Raw genomic sequence first — 14,076 nt, 5'->3', positions numbered from 1 at the left:
TGCAGGTGGGAACTCCTGCAGAAGGACCTATGATAGTTGATCTAATTAATTGAATTCCATTTATAATACACAAAACCAGCCTTTACAGTAAAAAAACTGCTTGTTAAAGACAGAATTGTCCATGCTAAGTTAGATTCAGACTGCAAAACGTGGGCTAATAGAAGGGAGTATGGTATGTGGGATCCATGGAATGTACGCAATTGCAGGGAAGTTGGCCTTGATATTGATGTGAATGGATAAGGTACTGTGAAGATTAAAGATTAAAGCCTTTGCCAGATCTGCGCTGTGTGCAAAAGTCCCATACTATGCAATTGATATTGCAGTTGAGGTCTTGCATTAGTTCTTCCCACAAGCCTCCAAACTAAGATTTTAATTCAAGGAAATATTGTATGAAGTGACTTGAAGGTTCAACAAGGAAATGATGGCTGATGGATACTGCTGCACATGCGGACCTGGAGTTGTGTCCAGTGCTAGTCTTACTTAAATCCCATTTATTTCAACGAGTCTACTCTAATAGTGTCAACTTTTAACAGACACTGTACTTCTAAACATATATTTGGCATCATGTCGGCTAGAATTTTTTTTTTATTGAAAGATACTCAAAGGTCTGCTGAATATGTTGGATATAGGCAGATTCTGTGCTTTGCAGTGGGAACACTGTTGAACCGTAAAACTGATCCTTTACTCAACTTTCTGTCATTCTCAAAACCTGAGGGATTTGCCAGGCCATATGTAAACAAAAGTATTATCTGAGGGACAGTCAACTGTTGAACAGCAGCAGGAAGGAGCACAATTATGAGGGAACTCTGTAGGGTAAAATCAGCTGAGAGCAACATGGTGGAAAACCGATTGGCACACGGAGAGTTAAGCTCTCTCTTCTTCCATTGCAAAGGAGAAGGGCTTTGTTACACCACGTTGTAGCATAAGGTGTAGTTTGCCCTAAAGATCTGTTCATTTGTGAATTGCCTAAGTGGCCTTGGGTGAGTAGGAATACTGCAGAATCAGACAGTTTTATGCAAGCACATGATTTCATAGAACAGTATATTGTTAAGGACCTTTAATCTAGCAAGCACAGAGTCTTCATAAACTTTCATTGCTTAGCCTTGATTGGTATGAAAGTTCCCTGAGTTGAATCTAGCATAGTTTTTTCAGAGAACCTAAAGTGGCACCTTCTGTGAGAATGTTTCTGTGAAGAATTGGCGGGACGCGAAACCTGCTTTGAAAAGACGTGGCCCTGCAAGTGTCCACTCGCCCACGTGACCAAGGCACAGTGCAATTCCTTCTCACAGGGAAACATTTCGGGTTGCTCTGTGACTAGGTACATGTGGTCAGGTGGGCTGGTTACATTTCATGTGGGCTTTAACTTCTCTGTGCTCATCTGCAAGGTGGTAGTCATGAACATTTATCTTTCCTATAAGAAATGATTAGATTGACAGATCTGTCTCATGTCATGCAAGAATAACATGAGAAGTACCTTGTCTTCCATCTCCTCATTGTGCTATATGATGGAAGCTGTATGTGGAAGTTTGGAAACCTAATTGTAACTAGGGATGTGGAAAACCTGTCCCTTTATTTCCAAAAACATTTTTGCTTTTCTGCACATAGCAATATTGGAGGATTCCACAATTTTAAGCAAACCAAATTGATTCACACTTCCAAGACTGATAAGCAGATTCAAATGTGGGTTATCCTTCAGTTTTGCAGTTCTCTGAATTTTACGATGCTGTTCTCTGCTCAGAAAACGTACCAAAATGCATATAAAATGGATATTTGGGGATTAAATGTATACCAAATGTATATTTTAGGGTATAATGTGTATTTTGTGGAATTAATGTGAATTTTCATGTGGTTAAAAATACAGATCTATACCAAAATGGGCTGAAACAGACTTCTGAATGAATATATGTGAAACTGACATGCCTACTACCTGTAGGCATGTGTATTGGGACATATATCCACAAAAATAAATGTGCTGCTTTCATAACAGATCCTCATCACATTTGTTGTTGTTGTTGTTGTTGTTTAATAATAATAACACCATCATCCACAATAGTCTTAACTGTTATCATGTTGTTCATTGAAAATCAGTTCTCTAAGCAGTATAATGCTTTTGCACACGTCATGCACAATGTGACTTAATTGTGCATCCTGGCTGCATTTTTGTGATCAATTATGATAACCTTAATGATTATGATAACCTCAAACCTGCTGCCTATTCGGAAAACTTATCTACAACAACAAACAATGTGATTTTAACACTGGAAGATGGAACTCAGAAATATTCAGGGCATGCCTAACTGTAGCCACTAAGAAATACATCTGTCATCTCTTTCTGCCAATTCCTTGAAGTCCCTGACATCGCTTGCCGCTGAGAGACTGATTGCAATGAATGCAGAAGGAGGCGGCTCAGTGAAGGTGAAACGGATTTTTCTCCGTGCTTTGCTTTCCACAGGCGAGTGACCTCCTGCTGCTTTGGAGTCTCTCTTGGAAGGAGCCCGTTTCCCAGCCGTACTAAGCCTGCCACATTCAAGATCTTGCTGATTTATATAGATCATCAATTTGACAATTATACACACCTGCAGGCTTAATTGCCCCCATTTCCTTGAGCTGTGGACAGATTTATGACTTTATCCAATTCTTGTAACTCTGCAACATGCTTGATTAGACCCCAAAGTCTCTTGCACTGATCAGTCTCTGAGCATTGCTGGTCTTTCGACCCTCTGACAGATTCTCCCTTCCTTTGGGAAAGATAAATTAACGAGCTACAGTCAGTGTGGTCCTCTCTCCATCTTTCTTTTTATTTGGCATGCTGGTGTATTAAAAAGCTTTTCTACTGAAGCTCTGCGTATGGGATGAAGTGAACTTGACTTAAGATAAGCAACCGAGGCCCTCTTTTATTGTCTGTCAGCAAGGACTGTTAAGCTGGGCCTTTTCGGTGGTGGCCCCCTATATCTGTGGAAATATGATTGCCCCCCTCCTTTTTGGCTTTTAGGCACCTTTTTATGCCAGTTGGCTATTTATTTATTTATTTATTTATTTATTACATTTTTATACCGCCCAATAGCCGAAGCTCTCTGGGCGGTTCACAAAAATTAAAACCACAATAAAACACCCAACAGGTTAAAACACAATTACGAAATACAGTATAAAAAGCGCAACCAGGATAAAACCACACAGCAAAGTTGATATAAGATTAAAATACAGAGTTAAAACAGTAAAATTTAAATTTAAGTTAAAATTAAGTGTTAAAATACTGAGTGAATAAAAAGGTCTTCAGCTGGCGATGAAAGCAGTACAGTGTAGGCGCCAGGCGGACCTCTCTGGGGAGCTCGTTCCACAACCGGGGTGCCACAGCGGAGAAAGCCCTCCTCCTAGTAGCCACCTGCCTCACTTCCTTTGGCAGGGGCTCACGGAGAAGGGCCCCTGTGGATGATCTTAAGGTCCAGGTAGGTACATATGGGAGGAGGCATTCCTTCAGATAACCTGGCCCCAAACCATTTAGGGCTTTAAATGTCAATACCAGCACTTTGAATTGGGCCCGGACCTGGACTGGCAGCCAATGAAGCTGGAAAAGGACTGGCATAATGTGATCTCGCCGGCCAGTCCCTGTTAATAACCTTGCTGCCCTATTTTGTACCAGCTGAAGCTTCCGGACCGTTTTCAAAGGCAGCCCCACGTATAACGCATTGCAGTAATCCAAGCGAGAGGTTATCAGAGCATGGATAACTGTAGCTAGGCTATCTCTGTCCAGATAAGGGCGTAGTTGGTATATCAACCTAAGCTGATAAAAGGTGCTCTTTGCCACTGAGTTCACCTGTGCCTCAAGTGACAGTTCTGGATCCAAGAGCACCCCCAAACTACGGACCCGATCCTTTAGGGAGAGTGCAACCCCGTCCAGGACAGGGCAAACATCACCTCGCCGGACAGATGAACCACCCGCTAACAGTACCTCCGTCTTGTCTGGATTGAGTCTGTTTGTTAGCCCTCATCCTGTCCATTACCGTGCCCAGGCACTGGTTCAGATCAGTCACTGCCTCATCTGGGTTTGATGAAAAGGAAAGGTAGAGCTTTTCTACCTTTTTAAATCTACCTTTTTAAAGGTAGAGCTTTTTAAATCATCATTTGGATGATTTGCGGTGCTTTAACTGTTTTATCTGTTGTCACTGTTTTAATTTTTTTTAATTTGCTGCTGTTATTTTTATCTGATGTATGTCTTGTGTTAATGCATGAGTGTATTACTGTTTTAACACAAGACCTATTGTCATGGTTAAAGTGATAGATGGAGTTCTAGTCCCCACTTGGCCATGAATCTTGCTGGGTGACTTTGGGCTAGTCACTGACTCTCAGGCTAACCTGCCTTACAGAGTTGTTGTAAGGATAGGGGGAAACCATGTAAGTTGTCAGGGGTTCCTTGCAAGAGGGGGAAATAGGTGGGATATAAATGTAGTAATCATAGAATAGCAGAGTTGGAAGAGGCCTACATATTGTTTTTGTTCCTGCGTGAACTTATTGTGCTATTTTAATATTTTAATGTTTTTGTGTGGTCTCATGCTGTTTTACTGCGTAATGTGAACCACCATGGGGAGGATGGTTAACAATGGTCTTAAAAGACAGTTTTAATTCATTTATTTATTACATTTTTATACCGCCCAATAGCCGAAGCTCTCTGCATTCTTAAATAAATAAGTGAGGAGAAACCATATTCTTACTTAACAGAATTACTGTACTTTAAATACTGTACTTCAAAAAGTGGATTTTTGGAATGTGATATTGGAATGTTTGGATTCTGAGTGAGTGTTGTGAATTTGAGAATGGGAGAAAGACAGATTTTTGAATGTTTTACATGTATGGGTGCTCATGATAGATCTTCTATTTCCATGCCCTTCCCATGACTAGAAGGTTGTGAAAACTCAATAATTATTGATGGAATAGTATTATTATTAACAACACTAGGGTGATCATATGAAAAAGAGGACAGGGTTCCTGTATCTTTAACAGTTGCATAGAAAAGGGAATTTCAGCAAAACCTGATGAAATTCCCTCTTCATCACAACAGTTAAAGCCGCAGGAGCCTTGTCCTCTTGACCAGACACAAAAGAGTGCAGGGCTTCTGCAGCTTTAACTGTTGTGATGAAGAAGGAATTTCACCAGGTGCTGCATGCATACAAATAATAACACCTCCTGAAATTCCCCTTTCAGTCCAACTGTTAAAGATACAGGAGCCCTGTCCTCCTTTCCATATGGTCACCCTAAACAACACAGGAAGTTTCTTTACCATAGAGGATTGTTGTGAAAATAGAATCCTCTGGGCAAAGGTGGGGAGCCAGAGTGCTTGGTTTTAAAGGAGAACATAGATTTATGGGCTCAACAGAGGCCTTTAGGCTAATACAGCGGGGTTCTTATAGTAAAAGGGGTTCTTGAAATAGGAGAGAAATGTATTTTTGGATTTATAGGAAGGAGGCCGTGAAACAAGGAGAGTAGCCATGCAGGAATATAGCAGCTCAGCTGCCCTGAACTCTGGAAAACTTTCCATGTGGTGCCAGTAAAAAAAAGTAGAAAGATAAGTACTATAGGGTGACCCTGTGAAAAGGAGGATGGGGCTCCTGTATCTAACAATTCTTTAGAAAAGGGAATTTCAGCAGGTGTCATTTGTATGCATGGAGCACCTGGTGAAATTCCCTCTTCATCACAACAGTTAAAGATGCAGGAGCGCTGTCCTTTTTTGTATCCAGTCATGAGGTCAGGCCTCCTGCAGCTTTAACTGTTGTGATGAAGAGGGAATTACACTAGGTGCTGCATGCATGAAATGCTGAAATTCCCTTTTCTGTGCAATTGTTAAAAGATACAGGAGTCCTATCCTCCTTTGCATAGAGTCACCCTAACTTTAAGCACTATATTAACTTAAGTCGTAGAGAATTGCAGATGGGCTTACTTTGAACACTCCAGTGGGGTCATATCAATTATCAACATTTGCATATGAAATTGAGAGGTGTTTTTTTAAAAAACCCACCTTACGACTTGCTCAGGAATCTCAGTGCACTGTCATTAAGCACCAATTTGCCACATTCAATATTTCCATTCTGTGTTTTCCACCAAAACTGAAATGATACAATATTCCAAACATTAGAAATCCCTTATGGGAAATTAGTTGCTTTGAATTTTTCTGCATTGTTAAAAGTAATTCAGGCAAAACCCACAATACATAAGTCGTTAAAAATAATTGATATGATCTAAGTAGCAGTATTATTGCATTTAAATATTCATAAATCACTTATCTTTATAGCTTTATGCAGCAAAACCAGCAAGAGCTGAATTAACTATTAGCCTGAGTGGGAATCTCACTCAAACTGGGCCGCTTGAGAATAGAAGAGTGATCAGAGACAGCACCTCAATCTGCCATGCAAGTGGGCAGACCTGTTCCTTGTATGGGGCTGCTTTTAGGGCCAAGCCAGACATTACAGGGTTGTTCGATGTTACTTTCCTTTCCAGGTTATTTTTTAAAAACAAAAAGCAGCCTTGGCAGGCAGGCAGCCAGACTATGTAACTGGAGGCAGAACCGGCTGGGTGAGACTGCTTGTCTCTTTCCACGCTGGTTGTTTTCAGTTCAAAAACCCACCCATCCTAGTTGCTTATTCACCCTGAAGGAAATTATATGGGGCAACTATCTTTGTGCAGGTGAATGCACAGAGACTATCTTTGTGCAGGTAAACCGCCCAGAGAGCTTCTGCTATGGGATGGTATACAAATGATGATGATGATGATGATGATGATGATGATGATGATGATGATGATAATAATAATAATGCAAAAAAACACTGGGGGTGGATTCTAAGCAGAAAAATCACTGGAGGCAAAACATTCTCACTGTCCACATGCCAAATAAAAGCTCTCTCTCTGTGTGTGTTTTAACAGTACAGAGGGGAGCATGTCATAATATTTCCAGGGCCACCTTCATTGCGCAACTCAGCTAGGGATGTTTGTATGGAGACAATTAATATCTGTTAAAGGATGACAGTCAAGGTAATGGCCATCTATTCTAAACCATCTGCCAGGCACTTGGCATGACATCCGAACATATTTGTGATGGCTAGGTTAAACGGACAATTGTGGTGGGATGAAAGGATGCATTATAGAGATGAAATAGACTTAAACCTGAGCCTGTTCCTGCAGACTAATTTATTTAAGTGCTCATTACGGCCAGGGCCAAGAGGGCAAGTGGTGTTAGATATTACTTTAGCAGGTTCAGGCTTGCTACATGGAACAAAGATGGCTGGCTGTTCATCATCTATCCAGAGGGAACACATTCATAGCTTTTGGTTTAGTGGTTGCTATTGTGGCAGAGGCTGAGCAACCCTCTCGCTCCCAGGAGCACCATCGCCTCAAGCGACAAGCCAGTAGGGCTGCAGTGTGAATGAGTACTTGCTTGCAAAGGAGAACTCCTCAAGAGAAAGTGACTCATCATAAGTAGGGATCAGACCAGAGATACCTAATGTACTTCAGCTGAGCACTGGGTGGGGCTCAGCAGGTTCTGGTGTTAAAAGCCTTTGGTGGCTGCCTAGGCAATGCTGGAATAATATTGTCCTGTCAACTCCAATGGCTGGTTTTCTGGAGTGTGCGTTGTGATTGATCCTCTGTACTACTGATCCTTAGGTTCCTTCTTGACTCTGCTTCTGGACTATGTAATATATCTGACTGCCTGACTGTGTTTTGACATTTGCTTGCTATGTCAAACTCCTTGCTATGACCACTCCTGCCTTAGCCAGAACCCATTGGACTGTGTGCTAGAACCTTTGCCTGCTTCATTACTTTGCTTCTTGGTTAGTCCCTTCAGTCAGAGTCTGCTGCAGCCTATACAGTACAACAATTTTCAAATCTAGAGTATGAAATTTCTCTATGTTCTGTCAGTGAAATTTTGTTTAGCTCAAATGTTGTCTTACGTTCATCACACACACTGTTATGTTTGAATTCTCTGCATGCACCTCAAAACCTGGGGAATGGCTGCATTTTAGAAATTTGGAACAGAATCAGTGGAAGTAGCATACCATCATTGCACAAACCAACATAAACAAAACCTCTCGGAACACAACAGGAAGGCTTCCTATTAGAAAACCAGCACAACACATTGAGTGGAGTATTAGATCTGAAGTAGGGAGAGTTGGCTTTATATTATCCAGTCCTAACAATTTGGACCTGCAGGTGATGGGGTCAGGCTGAGCTCACCCCACAGGTGATGAAGAGGCAGAGGACAAATATTCTTTATATATATATATATATATATATATATATATATATATATATATATATATAAACGCTTAGGTATGTTTCTGTAGAGGCTTCAGTTGATACAGGTTGCTAAGCCCCTCGCTTGACTCCTCTGGGCTTTCCAAGGTAATCCTACCCCCCTTTCTGCCTCTTCACTCCCCCCCCCACGAAGGGGGCAGCACCACAGTCTGGAGCATGAGCAAGGCACGGCCGGGGCCCTTGGTGGCTGGGTGGGAGCCCTTCAGCCTGCTGTGAGCCCAGGCCCCAGGCTAATCTCATGCAAGCTGGGTGGGCGGCACAAGGCTGACAGGAACCCCGGGGAGATGAGGACACCTGCTCCCCCTCCCCCAACCTCCCTGCCCCCAGGTCTGCCAGATGGTGCTGTATCAGCAGCCTCCAAGCAGCCCGCGCCCCTGCGATGATATTTAATTACCGTATTTCTTCGATTCTAAGACACACTTTCCCCACCATATAAACATCTCTAAAAGTGTGTCTTAGAATTGCGGATGCGTTTATTATTTCTTAGAATCAAAGCTTTTTTTCTGTTGGTGGTACTGAAATTAGTGTGTGTCTTACAATCGATGGCGTCTTAGAATCGAAGAAATACTGTAATAAACTTTAAGATATGCTACAACAGCGTATGTTACGCTGGGTACAGCTAGTTGTCTGTAATAGGGCTGTGCAAAGTTCTTCCCAGCACCTTCAGTGGAGCTGTTTTTCAAAGGGGCGTGGGATTTGTCTGTCTTTCTGTCTGTCTGTCTTTGTGTGTGTGTGTGTGTGTGTGTGTAAACTTTTGTTTCTCAGGACTTTTGAGTTGGGGCAGTGCTTAATGAATTGCGCTAAGATAAATTACATAAGGAGTGGAAAATTCAATGCTCACTAAAAGTATTATAGAATCAACACTGCTGCTCTATGAACTGAAAAATATTTAATGATCACAAATGTTTCTATCTGGTTGAGCTTTTATATTGTATTTTATATTATGGTTTTATACTGTTGTTTTATACTTGGCATGGTTTTAATTTTTGTGAACCGCCCAGAGAGCCTTGGCTATTGGGCGGTATAGAAATGTAATAAATAAATAAATAAATTGGATGTCAGTAAAGGTACATTCCTTTTCTTAATACTCATCACCTACTTATATAGACTAAGGCTAGATTATCCTTGATCGTTGGGATAATAATGATTTTATAACCTCATGTTTGTAAATGATCCAGGTGTAAGTCTTAGATCTGTGGATCTAAGTACAGCTAATATGCACTGTTCCCCTTATTTTACCTCTCTACCTCTCTGGTATCTGGGATTGTGCAGGTGCCCTTCTAAAATGAACTGCTTTGAAATAAATGGTCACGAAGGACCCAGATATCTCCCCCCACCCTTCCCAGCTATAGTACCTGATTTGGAACAGGGGTGGGGTTCAGATGTCACCCGTGGCCCTTTGGTCCAAGTGACCACATTACTCACAGTGGGACATCCTTTCCCCAATACTCAGATTGTGAATTCCATTGGGTGGGAAAATATGTTCTCTATTATACCTACCCCACCCCTAATCCCAGCCCAACAGGAGGGAGTGTGGCTGAAGAGCTTGTTCCTCTTCCATCCCTCGTGACCAAATTCTCAGCTGCTAACTGAAATCTGTTGCTCCTGACATCTCTGACTTATGATCAGTTCCACCTTTTTCAGGCCTCCTGCAGTCTGCCCATTCCTCTGATCAGAAGCGGATTCTAATAAATATGGGTCTGGGCAATTGACCTGTCAAAAAGTAAGTGTGCACTTGGCCAGTGTCGGTGGTTGTAAATCATTAATATAGGACTATAGGAAGCTGCCTTATAGCAAGTCAGATCCTTGATGCACAAAGCAGTAAATGCAAGCTCTCCCAGCCAGGAGCTGCAGTGTTTCCATTTCACTAGCACCCAGGGCTGGCCTTGCTGGGTTAGCAGGGATGGACGAGGAGGAGCTGCTGCTGTTGGGGGATGGGGGAAGGCCTAGTCAGGGTGGTGATGGTGGTTGTTTGGGGGGCCCTGTGGGCCCAGACCTGTGCCCCGCAATCATGGCCTAGGTGCACCACTGTAGAGTCAGGAGAGAGAAACAGAGTCAGGATAGTGGGCGGTGAGGGAAGAGGGAAGGAGAGGCCATGGGTCCACAGTATCCATTTCCCTCCACACCCAGACAATTGTAGGACGTATAGGTTAAAAAGTAGGAAGAAGGAAAGGAAAGGAACCTCTCGTGCAAGCACTGAGTCATTACTGACTCTTGGAGGGACACCAGCTTTTGCTGACGTTTTCTTGGCAGGCCTTAGAGCGGGGTGGTTTGCCGTTGCCTTCCCCGGTCTTTATTGCCTTTCCCCCAGCTAACTGGGTACTCATTTTACCGACCTCAGGAGGATGGAAGGAGCTCGAGCCGGCTGCCAGAAACCAGCTTCCGCTGGGATCGAACTCAGGCCATGGGGAGAGTTTCAGTTGCAGAAAGTGCTGCTTTACTGCTCTGCAGCACACGAGGCAAAAAGTAGGAACAAGAGGTGAACATTCCTTCCTTACTCATCCCACCCTAGCTTAGGATAGACCGAGGACTCCCAACTATAGCTGCCTTAGATTGCCTCCCCCACCCCCAATATTGGAATGATCTCCCCAACGAGGCTCGCCTGGCGCCAACATTGTTACCTTTTCGGCGCCAGGTCAAGACTTTTCTCTTCTCCCAGGCATTTAACAGCATATGTTGAGTTTTTTTTAACTGACCCCAAAATAGTTGTTTTAAAGAGATATTGTCTTGTTCTTATGCTTTTTATGCTTTTAAATTTTGTATATTTGTTTTTAATGTTTTAACCTTTGTAAACCGCCCAGAGAGCTCCGCTGTAGGGCGGTATATAAATGTAATAAATAAACAAATAAGGCAGGATATAAATGCAATGATAAATAAATATAACAGAGTGCCAATTCATTAGGGTTGCACTCTGTGTTGTATTTCTTTGGGTGTGGGTTATGAAAAGTAGCTGTGTGGCAACTGCAATGCTTAAAAATGTGAAAGTGGGTTGGATATTTAATTCAAAATTGAACGGGCCAGTCTTTTTGATTATAGCAGAGACCAGTTTTGGATATGCAAGCCCTGCCCATTTATTTTCCCCACACGGTCATATATCTGGGTGCATGGAGCAGCATTTGCGGGAGCTTGACTGACATGGTAATAGTCTGATTTGAAATGCTCCAGTTTGTTTCAATGAGGCTTTTACTTCCCAATGGATTGTATTGATGGCTCAGATCTGTTTTAATGGCATCCCATCTTTGCTACCTGAGGGAAGCCACCTCCTCTAGTGAGGTGACTAAGGCCTGCAGGCCTAGAAGTCCTTCAACACACACCCTATATTCCTCGTTAGTTTTGCCGCAAGCGCAACTCCCGTAGAAGCTCCTGCCAGAGAATGGCAGTGACCATGACCTTGGAAGGACAATGATTCCCGGCTTTAGCTCAGTGCTGCCTATTCACAGCACCTTCAATAAGGACTGGGGATAGTTGTCCTTGGCATGTTAAATTATGTGTTAGGGGTTTATTTATTTAGTTTTGCATTACCCTAAGCAAAGGATACACTCATGTATACGGTTTGGGATATTAGATATAGGGCCAGGATGGGAAAGAGCTGAAAAGCACAGATTTCAAGTTCACCGTTTGAAAGATATTGATGGTCGGCCTAGTTCCCCATGTGGCTTCCATTAAGGCCTTGGATGGGAAGCCATTAACGTTGGTATTAACGTCTAACACCCAGATTAAAAAAAACAGCCGTTTGGAGCCAAGGGTTAATAACAGTAAGGGAAACCATTTGTTATCCTTCAGAACACAGCGTATGGTGGCATCAGATGTGACCCAAGACCTTGGCCTATTGGAGGATGGCCTTCCTAAGCTCCCAAACGGTTTGGCAGTCATCATGGCAGCAGATGCTAACTAAGTGTGGTGACCGTCTGAGGGGGAAGGAGGAGAAAACAGTAGAGAGGGTAGAGACACTGAATCCAGGCCTCACAGAAGATAGAATGCAGAATGGCTCCCATAGAACCCAGCTACAGCCCTCCTGCACTAACTGATCCTGCATTTGGTGCACTGGTGTGATTCAGCAAGGCCATTCAGTTGCAACTGAGGCCCTCTGATGTCTTACTAGCATGCTTTCCGGGGGTAGGGGCCTTGCCCTTGGCCTCTGTGTGTGTTGCTCTTCTTCTGCTTCTGCTAAGAGTAGCCTGGAGAAGGAGAAGATGTGGCCTATTTGAGTCACAACGTGCTCAGAAGAAAAGTAGTATGCTTCACCCGGAGGCAATTGGTGGGAGACGGTAAAGTTATAGAATAGGGCCTGATTGGAGTAGTTTTGCATCCTGTTTTCCATGAGTGCAGGATTACGCTGAATGGCTTTCAAGACTATTATAAACTTCCAGTAACACTGTATATTCTGTTTGTCCCAGAGATGACCTTTCAAAAAATAATTCTGACCTTCTAGTCCCCTTACTGGCTTGCACCATGCCTAGCTATACAGCTCCTGTGGTTGTATCTAGCCAGGATTCAATGTGCCCATTGGGTATGCATGTACGCTAGCTTGTTGGCCTTCTTAATTGTAATCATGCCGAGTCCAGCTTTCTTCTTGAAGAACTGTGGGGTATTTGAAAGTTTGTTTCCTAATCTTACAAACGCGATTCGTGCAGTATTAGCTGAATCAGTGTGGAAAGAAAAAAGAAGAGCAAGGAGCTGATTGTCTATGGCAGTGGTCCCCAACCTTTTTGGCACCAGGGACCGGTTTCGTGGAAGATAATTTTTCCATGGACTGGGGTGGGTGGGTTGAGGGGATGGGAAGCCACGCCCACCCACCCCCCACTCCAGCATCCTGGCTTCGCTTCGGCTGGGTGGGCGCCCAGCTGAAGCGAAGCCAGGATGCTGGGGCAGGCGGGCAGCTTCGGAACGGCGCGCCCGGAAGTTGCTCTCCCAGAGCAACTTCTGGCCTGGCGCACCGTTCCGAAGCCGCCCACCCCACCCCAGCGTCCTGGCTTCGCTTCAGCTGGGCAGGCGAGATGGCGCCCCGCGCCCAGGTACACTGGGGTGGGAGTGGGTGGGTGAAAGCAGTTCACCTGAGCGGCTTGGTTCCTAACAGGCCACGGACCGGGACCGGTCTGTGGCCCAGGGGTTGGGGACCCCTGGTCTATGGGAAGAGGAAATGTGTATTTCAGAAGTCACATTTTGAAATCTGCAAATGTTTCAGAGTGAGGAGAGGGTGTGGGTTTTTCCTCATTGGGGACACAGGGCAGGCATGCCGGGGTGGGGGGAGGGGAGAAAACCCTGCTGGATCATTAAGTTACATCACGGCGAGTCAAGATTAATAAAGAAGATGAGAATAATAGCCTATATGCCAAGGGGTCAAACTGGAGAGACAGTAGAAGCAATCAATAAGCCAGATAGATGAGGCAGCAGATCCAGGCCAGACGGCTGTCAGATGTGACGCCTGTGTAGTTGTGGGCACGGTAAGATAAAGGCAAAGGTGAAGGTTGAAGCTGATCTGTAGCCGAACAGAGGCAGACTTTCTAGTTGCTCAGTCCAGCAGGTAGCTTTGTGGGGCTTGGGGAGTATCCCCTGACTCACTGTGGACTAATGGTGAAAGGAGGTGGGTGCGGATAATCTCCCTATAGCTCTCTCCTTGGGCCAGAGTTGTAAAGTGGGACATGGGGTTAAAATCCTCACTTGGCATCCCAGATCAAATAACATTGCAGGCTTGACCTCTGCCAAATACAAATCTGAGGCGTCTGCCCTCCTTACAAGACATTTCTGCTTTCCTGGAAGGTCCGAATAGAGGCC

The 14,076-nt window shown here is 43.9% G+C and overlaps 1 protein-coding gene across 2 annotated transcripts in view; it reads left to right on the top strand.

Annotated features, from left to right (window-relative positions):
• The window catches only part of ASTN1 (astrotactin 1), a 259,496-nt gene that overhangs the window by 78,228 nt on the left and 167,192 nt on the right, over positions 1 to 14,076 (top strand). The gene's annotated exons all lie outside the window — the stretch shown is intronic.

Source organism: Elgaria multicarinata, chromosome 1 (genome assembly GCF_023053635.1).
Source record: "Elgaria multicarinata webbii isolate HBS135686 ecotype San Diego chromosome 1, rElgMul1.1.pri, whole genome shotgun sequence".
NCBI lineage: Eukaryota > Metazoa > Chordata > Lepidosauria > Squamata > Anguidae > Elgaria > Elgaria multicarinata.
The sequence above is the reverse complement of the archived record's forward strand: the minus strand, read 5'-3'. Positions and strand labels throughout refer to the sequence as shown.